Source organism: Lagenorhynchus albirostris, chromosome 18 (genome assembly GCF_949774975.1).
Source record: "Lagenorhynchus albirostris chromosome 18, mLagAlb1.1, whole genome shotgun sequence".
Lineage (NCBI taxonomy): Eukaryota > Metazoa > Chordata > Mammalia > Artiodactyla > Delphinidae > Lagenorhynchus > Lagenorhynchus albirostris.
Genome location: NC_083112.1, coordinates 9,521,972 through 9,537,946, shown reverse-complemented (window position 1 = coordinate 9,537,946; position 15,975 = coordinate 9,521,972). Strand labels below are relative to the sequence as shown.

The 15,975-nt window shown below is 40.5% G+C and overlaps 1 protein-coding gene across 4 annotated transcripts in view; it reads left to right on the top strand.

The window, feature by feature from the left end:
- The window catches only part of STARD13 (StAR related lipid transfer domain containing 13), a 222,332-nt gene that overhangs the window by 109,285 nt on the left and 97,072 nt on the right, over positions 1-15,975 (top strand). The window contains exon 1 of one of the 4 annotated variants that reach the window (XM_060129564.1): positions 8,630-8,813. The exons of 2 other annotated variants lie outside the window; for them this stretch is intronic. The gene's annotated coding sequence lies outside the window, so the exon portion shown is untranslated. Of the gene's footprint in view, positions 1-8,629; positions 8,814-15,975 lie in introns of those variants that run through there. One more of the 4 variants, XM_060129565.1, reaches the window with a different exon arrangement.

Genomic DNA, 15,975 nt, shown 5'->3' with positions numbered 1-15,975 from the left:
TTTCAATCAAATCCTGTAGAGCTCTTGTTAGAAAGCAGTCAGATAGGAGCCAAAAAGTGAGGAACGTGCTTTTGGTTTGCAAGGTTGTAAAAGGATGCTGCTCATGATAATTTCAGAATCTACTTTAGGTCTGCTTTTGTTCTGAAAATTCAAAGTGAACTTTAAAAAGATCCGAGACTTTTAATTTTTTTAGAAATTTCATTGCATGAAAATGCACATGCATCAAAAATTGCGTAATCCAATTTTTGATGGTAACCCTGAATAAAAGTCAAAACTCTAGGCTACATACAAATTGAGCGAGGCAATGATAGGTGACATAATCTTCAAAACAGTGGAAGAAATCCAGTTTAGAAAGTGATCAGCCTGACCTGTCATGTGAGCAGGGACTTTGTTCCTCCAACTGCAGCTTCATTGTTGCTTCCATTAGCATCATAATTAAAGCAGGCCTCTGTGTTTCACCCAGGGATTCTGGATTTTTCCACCCAGAACTAAAGATAACACCATCTAAAATGTAAACCAGTATAATAAGGTTAAGGGTTAGTAAACAGTAGGAGTGAAAGGAAAAGACAAGCATGGGATTAGGGGAGACACTCCTGAAGCATACTGGTACCAGTTTCCAAGAGGCAAATCCATTCTTGCAGAATTGTCATGTACACTCTGCGTGAAGTTGGCATCGCCCCAGCAGGTAGTGTATACTTTCTGCCCTCCTGTTGACTTTCTCTGGTCTCAGCTGCTGAATGCCAGAACTTCGTATACCTTTCCTACCACGAGAGTGCCAAAGTAGGTTCCATTTCTTGGCAGCAGAAACCACAAGCCCGCTCTCTAGAGCCTCAGATTTGTAGGAAAGATGTTGCTATCATAAAGGTTCTTTTTTTCATAGCTTATATCCTTCTGAGCCTGCTTTTGTGAACAAAGTTATTCTTGCACCACATGATTTTGTTTTCTCCATTTTCAATACAACTTTTCAATGCACAGTTGACTTTTTGCTGACAAGATTTTTCCCCCTATTACTCCCTCCTTTTTTCTAGGTAATGTAAACCAAAAGTTTATAACTTTTGGAATTTTACGAATATCGAAGTAGAAATCCTACATGTACAGTGGAACATCACATAGATAAGGCAGTGCTGACATTTTTAAACTGTAGCTGATGTGGAATTAAGTTCTTATCATTTGAATTCCATGTACAGTTGTCATTGCTCCTTCGGTTCATTCAGAGCCCAGCTGCTGCAGATGTGTAGTCAGGCTTTTATTATGTAATCTTTTCAGGTAAAGAAAGTTAAAAAAAAAAAAATCAGAGTCAGTAATCCAAGTAGCCAAGCCAGTTACCTTGATTTGCTTCAAAATGAGAATATATCAGAGATGGGGGTAGATTGCTTCCACCTGAAAACATAACAGCTTCACAAAACTTTCCATGTTAAACAAGACTTACAACAAAGAAAAAATTTGTAATTTTATAATGAAAAGTAATTTTTCCCCAGAGAAAGAAAAGGGATTAACGGTAGTAGAAATTATATGATCTATCTATCTATCTATCTATATATATATATTTTTTTTTTACCTGTTTAGGAATATTAAATGCTAGAAAAGCGATTTGGGGAGAGTTTGTTTTTAGAGCACAATATAAACTCGGGTTTGTTTGGTTTTCAACATTACCTGGAATGTTTGCTACTGAAATTGTGTCGGAGACACACACAGTATCCTGAGAACCTGAAAACCACAAGTTGCAACTTGAAAATGGGCTCCATGACCCCAGAGACTGTGGGAAGTCACAGAGCCCTCACTGTGCACGCCTGCTCCTGCCTGTGCCTGTCTGCAGGACCCCTACAAACTAGCACGCGTTGCTGCTTGCTTATGCTCCGAGGACATGTGCACCCAAGCAACTCAATATCCAGATCTGGAAGTTCGACATTTCCATTGCCGTAAGTAAGAGAAACTCAACAGTAGAAGGTGGTATTTATTTTCTGCTTAAAATGCAGTAGGAAAAAGGCAGGCATACTCCAGATACCTGTGTGCATGTTAGGAGGACAGTCTGTCACCTGCAGCAAGTAAAGGAATTGAATTACACTCAATTACTTTTTTAACTTATGAGTTTGTGTTTTCACTCATTCTTCCATCTATTCTTCCATACTGCCCAGGATGTAAAACTTAGGAGAGGAACAGAAGGGACAGGTCTGTCAAGTGACCCACCCAGAAAAGCACAGGCGTGTTTCTGACTCCATTCTGGAGAAGTGCTACTTCTTTGGTCTGGCCTCCCTGGTACCAGACTTTTGACTAAATAGTCACTGGGGTTCCATTGGATTAAGCCTAGTAGCTTTCTTATTGGTTCATCTGAAGATCTCCAAGACTGTTAAGTGAACAAAGTAAGTTTTTGGATAATACATATAATATGATTCTATTTATGTAAGAATAATTATCTCATGGGTGTGCAGTATGGGTGTATGTACATATATGTAGAAACATATGTGTATATTTTACACATATAAAATATGTGTATGTATATATTACATATACATAAAAAGTTATACATGTATATTACATATATATAAAGTTCGGAAAATAGACACTAAACTGTTAATAGTGATTACCTCCAGGGAGGGAAGCAGATTTAGGAGTTGGGGATATAAATGGGACTTTTGTTTGAATTTTTAAAATGAGCATTATTTGGTGTAATTAAAATATTTTAAAGAAAAAATATTTAAAGTTTACTTTTATTAGTTATTAAAATGTATTAGATAGTCTGATTTTACTTTGTGAGGATAACAAAAATTTGCTAAAAGCGAATGAACCTATACTGCAGGATGAGACCTTTATTTTCATATTATAATTATATTCATAGCATAAAGCAAATAATGTGTAGTACATTTCTTTTTTTTTTTTTTTTTTTTTTTTTTGCGGTACACGGGCCTCTCACTGTTGTGGCCTCTTCTGTTGCGGAGCACAGGCTCCGGACGCACAGGCTCAGCGGCCATGGCTCACGGGCCCGGCCGCTTCACGGCATGTGGGATCTTCCCGGACCAGGGCACGAACCCGCGTCCCCTGCATCGGCAGGCGGACTCTCAACCACTGTGCCACCAGGGAAGCCCTGTGTAGTACATTTCTGATGTGTTTTTTCTAGTTTCTTTTTGCCAAGAAATTGGTGAATTACTTAGAATTCAAGATCTAAACCAGATATGACCAAAAGAAACATCTTTGTCCTGGGCTTTTTGGTCGAGCAAACTTTGAACTTTTGCTGACCTGTGGGTTCCATGCCCCATGCTGTCTTTATTAGTGAACAAAAATGGTCAGATTGGTCCTGCACAACTCTTAGGTTCTTTTTTGCCCGATAATGGTAGCCAAAGAAGAACTTTTGAGGCAAAAGAGGGTCAACTACTCTCCCCCAAACCTCACAACCAAGTCATACTGATAACTCAATGTAGGACCAAATTCTGTCAGGTATATAGACATTTATTAACAAGCAAACACCCCTCCCCCAACATAAATCGATTCATGTAACTTGTGTGTAAGCTTCAAGGAGTCCCAGCTCTTCACTTTCCTTTTAGATGCTCAACCACAGCCTTACATAAAAGATTCAAAAGAGGCTTGAGGCAAACACCCAGATTCCAAAAACAGATTGTCTCACCCTTATAGCCTGCATCAGGCAAGCAGAATCTTCTAGAAGTCATGGCTGTGGAAGTGAGCTAAAATTATCAAATTGGTTGTGCACAACTCTTAGGTTCTTTTTGGTAAATAAGGGTGGCCAAAGAAGCAAGTTTTGAGTTAAAAGAGGATCAACTACTACTCTCACTAAAACCTTATAACCAAATCATACTGATTACATGTGTAGGACTATTTAGGGATTTAGACTAGGACATTATCACCAGAGGTGCAGGTAAAGGTCTTACTGGATTTTTACACCGAAATACTTTGAGCCAGTCTGTACTTCTGAACACCTTAAGTCCACCAAGCATGCTAGGCAACGTAACAATTTTCACCAGTTGAAACCCATTTTTGACACTCAGAATGGTAGCTGGAGATTGTTGATGGAGAGATGGTACCAGCAGGGTTTGTAACAGCCAATCCTGAAGTTCAGCCTCCCTGTTTAGAAAGCCAGCTAGATTGTCTCAGGCTTTGAATGCTTCATCAGATGCTAGCAGCACCGGGGTTATAGCTTTACCTAAATAACACACATGTAACATCAACCATATATACTCAAGTGCTTTAAAGTAAATTACAGATGAGTACTGCAATTAGCTATTCTTACAGAGGATTCTGTTTCTTGAATTGCAATTAATCAGATTCAACCCTTTAAGTGTAGTTGTATTCACCTATATTTTAAAATTCTCACTATGGAATGATAGATAACACCTGTTGAATGTTTATGCCATGCTCTGTTCCCAGCATTTTACATATATTAACCCACTTAATCTTCACAACACCCCTAAGAGTTGTACTGTTGTTATCCATTTAACAAGGAGGAATCTCAAGTAACTTGTCCATGCTCACACAGCTTGTACCTGGCAGAGTCAAGATTAGAACCCAGGCATCTGGGACATGAAGTTCAGTTTTTTCACTGCATGGAAGAGAGAAAATACTCTAGACCATGAAGCCATACTGCCCTCACCAGCTGCGAGATCCTACTTTTAATTTGCTTTGCACAAATTCTGCACACGAGGCAAATCGTCTGTATGTTAAGTTAGAAGGGCTCTTCCCATGATGTGCTGCATTCCTCTTTAGAGTCCCCATTTTCTCAGTATGTTTTCCTCTCTACAGAGCTGATGAGAAATGTTTAATCGTCAGGCCTGGCTCTGTGCAAAAAAGAAAACAAAATCCCCGAGGAGCTGTATCCATTCCCTTTTGGATCAATGCAGTGCCCTTTCAAACAACACACAGCTGCCATAGACCCCCGGGGTCTGCTGTTGAAGTTTCACACCCCTTCTGTGAGGCTGGACTTTACTTCTTGTATGTGATCATTAAAGATGTCTGTGGTTGAAAAGAAGGGAGTTGATGATCGAAGTATCAGTCCCTAGCTTAAGGATTACAAGACTGAGGACCAGCAGACCAGGCCTAATTATTATTGCTGTGCTTCATGTATGCACTTGCGCTGTACTTACACCGGGGCATGGATATTGCTTGTGATGCTTAGCTGACCTTTTATGCCCAGGGTTTGATAAAAATGGGAAGCTTCAGGTGTCGTGCCATTTGCTTTGCCAGCTGGTATAATCCTTAAAAACATTTCTGTCCAAAACATGGATGGTGTTCCTTTTCAATTACTGATTTGCCCAGGCACATGGGGATTGGGCTTTTGACCGTAAACATGGGCAGGGGTGGATTAGGCAGGTTTCTGGCATCTTCAAGTTGATGGTTGTGAGCGAAGCTGACACATACATAAGGGTAGGCTATGCAGCGCACAGCCCTAGGTTGACCTGGTTCTGGGGAATACAGGTGCCAGTTTGAAAGTAAAATCCAAATCCTGAGGTCCCCACCCAGTACTCATTCCACTCCCCAATATTTTCCTTCTTTTGCCATAAATTCACTCCTTGCCTACAACTTCTCTCTCTTCTATACATATTCCTTAACCACAGACAATCTGGTGCCTATCACCAGCCTATCTATATCAGCTTACATCAGCTTTCCTGTAACTGCATATATATTTTAAATGCCTGCATATAGAAGTTCATTATATGAATGTACCTTAATTTATTTGTAAGTTCCCTATTGGTGGGCACTAGGTAGTTTGCAATCTTTGGCGATTACAAGCAATGCTGAAATTAAAACTTGTATTTGTTTGTATATCTGTCTGCAAATATCTCCAGGAAAAATTGCTTAAAGTGGGATTTGCTTTGACTCATTTCCTTTGACTCTCTTACCTATGCAGCTGCCTCTAGCACCCTTCCTTTTTTTACCCTCATCCTCCAAGTTCGAGTATTTATGACCTCTGGCTTAAATTATTACAATAGCCTCCTAAGTGGGTCAGTCTGCCTACCCTCTCCTTTATAATCCATCCTAAATATGGTTTCTAGACCTCACTGCTCAGATTATGTTACACTTATGCTCAAAAACTTCCATGATCGCTGATTGAACTTAGTATTCACTCCCCACACCCCCTCCCAGCATTCAAGACCATACCACAGTATGGTTCCTCCTTGTTGCTGGAGTCTCATACCCCATGGTTCTCCCACACGTTCCCTATGCTTCAGCAGAACCAGGTGGTTCACTATTTCTGGAGCTTGCCTTGCTCCTGTCTCTGTGCCTTCGAGCTCACTCTTTCCTGTAGGAGTATCCTTCTCTTTGAAGTGTCCTCCCTCATCTCTGCCCATGCAAATCCTTCCCAAACTTTAATGCTACCACCCTAGTCATGTTTTCTGGATTCTCCCACCCCCATTCCCTAAACTAGATGTGACCTTTCGGCCTTGAGCCCCCAGCTGCACTCTTCCTCTCCCCCGCTGTTCTCATATCCTGTTTTGGATTGTAATCCTTCGTGCCATGGTAAACCTGCTGCTGGAAGCATGTATCTGAGGTGCCTAGTAGAATGCCTTGCACATTGTAGGTTTAAAAGAGTATTCATCAGGTTAGATCTTCACAGTTGGCAAATTCTCTTACCCCAAACTGGTACCATTCTTCAGTTTGTGGGAAAGAGATCATACACCCAAAGACATTATGAAAGTACATAAACTTTGCAGTGTATTCAGTCGAGAACTCAGAAACGCACTGGCAGTGAGGAAGCAGGCGGCATAGGGGCAGGAGCACATCTCATCCGCCTTTCCTTACCGTTGGTGGCGTCCACAGCTGCCCTTGACCCAGCCCACGTGCAACAGGGCTCCTCTGGATTTGGAAAGCTTCCTTCTTGCCAGCCATAGCAAACAAGGACTTTCATCCCCTATTAGGAAGAATTCACCCTAACAATCCCCGTACTTTCATTAAAGGGATGTTTACCAACATCGTGGTTCTTGACTCAGGCTCATTGTCAGCAGATGACATTCTCATGGGAGGAAGTGAGGAAGGGGAGATGGTTAGGGGTGAGTGTAGAAAGCTGGACCAGGTCAGGGGTCCACAAACGAAGCTCCTCTCTTTCCAGTGACCCAAAAAGCCTCTTTCCCTACAAAGCCCAACCTCACATTTGACAGAACTGGAAGGACACACAGGTAGTCTCAGCCTTGAAGAATCAGATTTTCCAACTTCAACCATGGGCTTCTCATAATCATCTACAGTTCCTCCTTTACAGTGAGTGGCTCTATCTAGCTTGGTTTCTCATTTATTCAACAGACACAAATTGTGTATGTCCCTGCTCTTAAGGGACTCACAGACAAATGACAGATGACAGTTCCAGGATTCTTCTGTGAAAATGTGGAAGGAAAACTAAGGTTTCAGACTTACTACTCAACCCCACTCTGACCTATGCTCACCATGTATGCCCTCACGATAGAGTTCAGATGTTCAAAATCTGTTACTGTTATCCTCAGCATGCACTTTATACCCTGCACTTTATTCCCAGAATTTTTTATCTTTAGCTTTCCTTATCACAGGCAGTGGTATTTTGTTTGGTACCATCCTTTGCCAGATTAAATATTTATACTTATTTAATATTCTCTCTGTTGTTGAAAAGAACAATACAAAAGTTGAATAATAACAACACAGTATTTTATCATCTTAATTTAATTTTGAAATCACCTGTCAGGTCTCCAGAGCTTTACTCTGTGCTTTTCGTGTTCAAGGACACTGTTCAAGAAACAAAACCGAGACTTGAATCCAGTCTTCTGACTCTGGATCTTAGTGCAGTCTTCAAATCCTTAGCCTGGTTTTAGTAGCGCTCACATAGCTATTTGCAATAAATGTGCAGCCTTTCTACCTGATAAGGTTTGACTACTGTTGACTGTGCAGAATATGTAAGCCTAAAAATGCACACTGTGTGCTAAAGATTTACAAAGCAGACTGGTGTTGCACAGTCAGCTGTACTTGGTAGAGCAGTCTTCTCTCATCTAGAACCTGAAATGCATCCCATACCTTCTCTTGATTCACCAAGTTCATCGGTAGTATAAATATCAGCCAGTCCTGTCGCTTAGGGGGTGTAATGTCATCTGAATGTGAATAATGACCTCTGTTTTAGGATAGAAAGGTACAAGTACACCAATTTTATAATGTCCTATTTTAGTGCTTTTTCTTTTTCCATTTTCTCCCTGGAATCAGTTTTCATAATTTTAACATGTTAAAAATTATTCCGTCATGGGTGCATGCTTGCGTGTGTGTGTGTGTGTGTGTGTGTGTGTGCGCGTGTGCGTGTGTGTGTTTCAGTCATGGGCATCTTCTTTTGAGTGTCATTACATAGAAAAACCTAAGCCTGGTTAAAATGCTTCCTCCTGTCCTGTGAAGTTTCAGGCCATGTTACCATGGGATTTGTTATATAACCTACACACTTGGCACTGGCATGGGGGGACCTTAGGCAAGGATCACCCTCCCTCCCTTGGTTTGTGACAGACTGGCAGCTTTTTCCTCTAGTATGTGCCATAGCTACAGAGCCAGATTTTAAGGAGAGGATTTATAGGAAATCCAGCTGTGAGTTTTCGTTTTTTTCTCTTAGAGCTGGAGGCGGGACCAAGACCAACCTCAAACCAGGCACACCATTGATCAGGCTAGAATGATGTGGAACAGTCTCACAGACAACAGCTAAGCACAGGGGAAATATTAGCTGGCAGAGATAACGAACAGGAAACACTCAGTGACAGATGCACCATCTGTCAGTTTCGGAGAAGCGATTTTCAAGAAAGCAGAAAATGAAATGAAGAAGAGAGTGGTTTTGTTTCAAAGGTACAGCACAGCCTAAGGACGTTTTAAACAAAGTGAGTTTGTATTCCATAGAAGAGGTTCTGGCGCTGGGTAAGACAACAGTTACTTCCTACTTGTACTGAGAGTTTTGTTATTGATACATAAAGTTTTCTTTGTGGTGTACTTGATATTTAGAAGGACAATCTTTTAACAAGAACTTGATTTAAAATTTAAAGCAGTGCCTCTCATTTTAATTTTTCACTTTAAAAACATTTGAAAGTTACAGTAAGATACTTATTTACTCTTATTTAACCTCAGAGAATTGCTTTTATCTCAGTTAGACTATAGATATTGATATCAGACTTTTTTCTTATTTTTTTGAACTGTGGGCAAAGTTACCTGTATTTTTCCTCAAAGGCAATTTAGTGAGAAAGTACCCATCTCTCAGATTTAAGACGCTGGCAGAAAATGCTGTCTATTGAATATTTAGTTCCCTGAGATCGGTTACATAAATAGCCATGAATATGACCTAAACTTCTACATGCCTTTCCTAATAATGTTATTGTGCTGACATAGTTTTTAAAGGAGGCTGCTTCTGGATCTTCTTTATAAGCTGCCATATAAAGCAATTCTGCTGTGTATGTTTAATACATTTCCAAACGTGTTCGTTTTAAAACAAAGTTGGACTTGTGCTGTTTGTTGTTGTATTTTACATCTAAGAGGTCTGCATTTGATGCCACAGGTCGTATGTTTTATTAGTCTGGGATTGGTCTAATTCTGAAGGGATCTAAAGCAGTGATTTGGAATGATAAGCTTATGAGAGCAATAGCAAAAAGTTTTGAGGTGGATCACAGGAGCCCCTGTATTAGAAAAAGGCAATTCTCTTACAATTTACACAGTCAGAAAGGGACTTATTTTGCATCTGCGTTAGCAAGCTCTCTAGTCCAAACCAGAAGTGGAAGCACTGGCTGTAAGCTTGCAAAACCACTCAGTGTTATGGCCCAATATGGATGTCAGAACTTTGTAGCATGTGTGGGAAAATGGCTGCAGTCCAACGTCTGGAATCATTTATCTTCTGGGAGAGTCTAGAAGACAACTGTTTTATGCATTTTACAGAAATCCTTGCTGATTGATTTCATTTACATAGAGCAACGCAGTGACTGATGGTGGAGCAACTACAAGTGGGGGAGAAGTATTGATCTATTTCTGCTTTTCCTGACATCCAGGTCTCATTAGTGTTCCTGGCACCTTTGAATGAGATTGTGCCATTACGAGCAACCATATTGTTTCTACAGGGCCCTTCCACGCATTTCATCATAAATGCCACATTGATGTCTTTTCTTACTGGGGGAGTCAGAAACTGAAAGTTGAACATTTTGTCTTACTGTCTTTTCAGAAGTCTAACCTGTTTCCTATAATCTAGATTTGAAGAATGAGAGGAAGAAAATATCAGTAGGCAGGGTTCTCCGTAGGCTCACTGCAACTTACGCAGTCATTTAGAAATGTGTGCGAGATGGTCTCTCTGAAATTCTGGAACATACTCTTCCTGACATGTAGACTCGTATCTGTGTGTGAGGGAGGGTATCAGATATGCCAGCCAGTATATTCTGCGAGAGCTAAACTCACATGTGCTGACATATGCTGACGTGTGACAGGGTAGCATCCAGACCTGTTTTTCTAATGTGGGAAAGAATATTTGCCAATTTCTGACAATACCCATGTCAAACCTGATGAAGACGTTTTGAATTGATTGCAAGGACCAAGGTAACAGTCAGAAGCCTTGGATTTTCAGCCACTACCCTATGCTGCCTACCATGGCAACCTTGAGGAAGAGAGCTAACCTTTTAATAAATCAGTTTCACTGCTTAAAAATATAGTGAATAAGTCTAGCCATCTCTTTGACTTCCAGAGACATTTCAAATGTCAGCAAGATATTTATAATGTGTCTTGCACTGTTAGTTTTTAGTATGTATGTCATTTTTAAAGTTGCCTCTGTTTCCTTAGACTGAAAAAAGCTGAAAAATTCTGGGTCACTGAAAACAAGATCCTATAATCTTACACAGTAGTACTTTTGTTGGCAGCAGCCTACTCTTGAAGGTACTTGTACTCATCTCTTTTCTCTATGTGGAATTATCCTTTGATTTTCTCATCACAATTCCTGGCATTGGGAAGTACCAGGAATTCCCTCAAATAGGTTGAAGTTGTAGAAGTTGGGCTAAAATTGGTGCAGCACTGCTTTGATCTAGTATGTTTAAATATATATAATTTTTTAAAGTTCCTAATATAAGGAAATGGATGGTAGTGCAAATTAAGTTACCTAATATTTTCTAACATGTTATGTATACATATACACCATATTTAAATAAATACATGCTTATCTTCATATAAGGTATAGAGATATGTCTATAGAGAGAGAGAGAGAGGAGAGCATCTTTCCAAAATATTCTAATAAAAACAACAGTATATAAAATATTAGAAGTAAAAGATAGGAGCCATTAGTGTGTTTTCATTTTAAACCATTTTCATTTGAAGTGATAAACATGATAGCAGGTTAATATAGTGCAAACAGCATCAGAAGTCAGAAGTCAGACCTGCCAATCTCAGCGGCCAATACGCCACACTCCAAACAAAACCATCCCCCTGGGCACCATTCACTGAGTTGTTGAAGCACAGCTGCCCACACTCAACTGTGTTAACCTTGGGCAAGTCACTTAACCTCACTGACTCGTAGTTCTTCTGCTGCAATATGAGAATAACAATGTATGAGAAAAAAAAATGTATAAGAATGTTTACCTTACCACATAAGGTTGTTGTGGAGGTCAAATGGCATAATATGTGTGAAAACGCTTAGAAAACTTTAAAGTCACTTGTTTGCTTCCTGGAATATTCCTTTCCTCTCTTCCTTAACAAATCCTGCTCATCATTCAGAGGCTTCTCTTGACCCTCTTCTGATCTTCTCCCTCTTTCAAACCCCTAGAGCCCTTCATGGAGAGAACTAATCAGTGTACCATCATGTACCTCCTCCCCCTCCCACCGATTTGACCCTGACGCTTCCACACCTCCATGCTCCGCTCATTCCAGTCCCGGTCTCCACTAAATACTTTCTCTACTACTTTTTATCGTTCTTTTCATCCTCCAAAGCAGCTTTAAACATTACCAGCCTTTGAAGCCTTCCCTAATATTCTTCCTCCGTAGAGTCAGGAGCTTCTTCGTTCATGGTTCCCATAGTATAAACTTCTGATGGAGTTCTTATCTTCTACTTCATTCTTTATTTACATATCTCTCTCCCTTTGTAGGCTCCTCAGAGACAGGGAAAACTCCATGTTTCTTTGTTTCCCTGGTGGTTACCATAGTTTCTCATAAGTGGTTAGTGTTCAAGCAATGTCTGTTGAATGAATGAACAACATTATACAGAATGTACAACTGTACACAGAATACAGTCTTTCTGTATCTTTCTGAAAATATTATCTAGTTCGTGGTATACTATAATCACACACCTTTTGGGACAGAGTCTGGGTACCCATTTGTGTGTCTGGAATAATTTGACCATTAGAGTGTAATAGCATATAGACTGTTTTAGGCTGGAAAAACTGTGTATGCCATCACCAGTAGACAAATGGTTAACCTACTAGTCCTATCTAAGCCCTGCTAATTACACTTAGCTAGCTAAAAATTGAAACTGTCAATCAACTGTCTCCGTTTGGAGAGAGCCTTGATTTATCTGTGGCTAGATATGTTTTAAAAAGAACATATAGCCATCTTTTTGAAAAAGCAGTTTGGCCGCATTTATCAAGACCCTCTCATCCAGTAAATCTACTTCTAGGAAATTATCCTAAGGAAGTGGTTTAAAAAAAAAAAAAGTAGATAAAGCCTTCTGGACAAAGATAGTTAACATGATATTATTCATAAATAATATGAAAAATGGCAAATAAGACACTGGCATTGTTTTAATCATAATAAAGTTTTTAATAATCAGGGGGTTGCCTGATCAATTATATATAATTGTATTGACCTCAATGCTGCCTTTTTTAGATTCTTTGCAAAGAACCAGGGTATACTTGAAGCAATCAAGTTTCAGCTTCTTACCAGGCTTCCAATTTTACCATTCTTCCTTTTTTTAATTTAGAAAATGTTGAAAATAAGGTAACCTTTGAGGCCAAAGTTTTAAAACTCTCTAAGGAAACAATAATCTTAGCATTCGGAGAGACCTAAAAAGCCTGTCTTATCCATTTTTATTAAAAAAATAGACTGTGACTGACAGAGATGGAAATTCTAATGGTTGAACTTTTTTGTTCAACTGATTTTAAAAACAGTTAAGAAGGGAAAACTTGAGTCTACGTGTTAAATGACTCTGAGGAAAACTGTAAATTGTGGAAGCTTTTTATAATCCCTCATTTAATCTCCTTTTACAGGGAATAACTGGCAGAAGTAAAGCCATTTTATCATAATAGTTTCTGCAAGTTATATCAGGAAAAACCACAGGAATACTGGAAATAATCTTCTATCAAATCAGGGTCGTGTAGTCAGTTGAACGCTGAGCTGAATTAGAAGCACCACTCTTTGTGTTACAGCCTCCCCAATAAATTGGTCAGGGGGCCTCACTGCTGCGATCTACCGTCCATCGCTTGCCTCTTTGTTCAAGAGGCAGGGTTTTCTTTTTTCATTTCTTGGGATAATCCCTGAAATGCATCCCCACTAATAATGCCACTCCCTGGTAAAGAAGCCAGAGCAAAGGGCTGCTGGTGGGTGGAACGTTTCCTTAGTGGGCCTGGCCATCTTGTCTTAAAAGGGCAGAGAAGCATGTGACTTGTTTAAAGACATTTCTAAATGGTCCTGTTGGGCATACTGCCCAATAAGTAAGGCAAGTCCCTGCTTCAGAGCGCTCACTGTGTAAATGGTGAAGGAATGCCAGCTTCAAACATGAATACAAACACAGGAATACGTAGGCAAATAAATCCCCACACGGGCTGCGACCAAGCCCAGGAGTAATGTTAGAGCGTCAGGTCGGGGTGGAGGGAGCCGAGGAAAGTGAAGTCCTGGGGGGTTTACCTTCCAGGAAATCTAAATCTTCATAATCAGGAAAGCTCCTTGAAGTGGCCTCCTTCCTGGTCAAGTTGTGAAAGAGTGAGGAGAAGCACCTTCCCGGGGCTGGTGTGGTAGTTTATGCCTTGGGAGTGGCTTGTACACACAGGGGTGAAGGTGGTGGGTTTTGTAGCCTGAGCTGAGCCGAGCTGGTTGTCTGAGCTAGAGGTGAATGAGAGAGCCAGCTGCTCGAATCCCCAGCCCAGGGAGCTCTGACAAGACGCCAAGGAAGGGCCTGAGTGCAGCCAGCAAGCCAGAGGGGAGGGAGTTCAAGGCGGGAGTACCCTTCCCCTTCAGCCTCAGCAGAGGGGCCTCCAGGAGACCCGTTACTAGTTCTCTACTCCCCACAAGAGAACAATGATTTAGAACAATCTCCTGAGAACTACTGTTCTTTCCACATGTGCTTATTATCCTGCATACTGGACCGTTTGTACTGGGCCTGGCCAGGGAGCAGCTGTATACATTACGGACAGGCCTGGGGAGGAGAAACCCAGCAAGCAGATGAGATACACTTGAATTAACCCTAAATTACTCCACGAACAGAAGTAATCCTTACGTAACATGGAGGCATTCTGACTGGTTTTCTTTGGGCCTTGCAAGTACTTGAATAAAACCACAAAATGGTTAAACAACACTAGTGGGTACGCAGTTTAAATAAAAGCAGTTTGTTTTTAGCTGAGGATCAAACTCCAAATTAAGTGACCTCTCTGTGCCAGGCATTACAGCAGAGAGAAATAAGATATCCATAGCTTTAGAGTTTACTGTTAAAGTTTCCTGCTTTATGATGGTTTAAGCTATAATTTTCTTTTTCTTTTCAGTCTCCCTGACATCCACTGATTTGGTATTGGTGTATTACTTCTATAAAGGATCTAAATGCCTACCTTACTACAATTCTCTTGTCTCAAAATCCGCAGCTAGTGACATTGTGTATTTCATTTCAACAAACATTTATTGATAATCTACTACATGTGAGAAACTGTGAAAAGAAGATGGGCCTATAATGCCTGTTCGAGGATGTTATAGTCCCATCTTGGGGGCAGATATGGACACAATTGGAGGGAGAATGACTTTTATACTAATTAGAGTCATAAGGCAATGCACTATGGAGCACACGTTTAAATCTAATTGGAAGAATGGGAAAGCTTCGTGGACAATATGGCATTTGAGCATGGCCTCGAAGCACCAATAGATGTTAGTTGAGGGCAAAGTAGGAAACAGATATTCAGAGACAAAAGGATATACGTCAGAAAACACGAAGACCTTAAAGTGTTGTATGTGTTCAAGAATGAATACAGGGTCCCCCAGCGTGCCCAGCATGACTAGACTTCAGGGTGTATGGGGAGACAGCTGCATCAGGAAATGGGGCTGGAAAAGCAGATTGGGGCTAGATCTTTGAAGGCTTTTAGCTATTATTTCATAAACCATGCATGGCTATTAACAATTTATGAGGAGACTGGTGATTTTTAACTCGTAACTTAAGAGGAATGTTCTGGTAAAAGGGTAGATTGGAGAGGAAGCACTGATACCATGTATAGGTCCATCCACAACCCATATCCCTCCATTCAGTCAGCAAATATTAATTGGGTACCTACTGTGCAGAAGGCCCAACTTTAGGCTATGGGGATACAGCAATAAGCAAAACAGGAAAACAGAGTTCTTGCCCTCATGGAGTTTATGTTCTAGTGGAGAAGACATACAGCGAACAACATAAACAAACAATGTTTATTTTAGTGTCAACTGATAAGGAGAATGAATACAACAGGGCAAGATGGTATGAATGTGAACAAAAAGGGCTAAGTTTTGTGAAAAGGTGGCTGTGAAGGCCTCTTGAAGAAGTGACTTGAATGAAGACACGAAGGAAGGAGAGTGAAAGAGGGCATCTGTGGATTCTGAGGCAAGAGCATGTCAAATGGAGAAAACAGAAAAAGGCAGAGGCTCTGGTGCAGATGAGCCTGGGGTGCTTAAGAGTTGACTGTCTAGTTGAACCAGTGTTGGGCAGAAGAAGGAGGGTAAAGGGGAGATATTTCAACAAAAGCATCCTTCTGTGACTGGTGGGTTTGATTAATGAGGAAGAGGTCAAAGACAACTTGGCAGAGGGGGAGCGTGGGTTTACACCAAATGACTCAGGTCCAAATATTTGGTGTTAAGACAGCT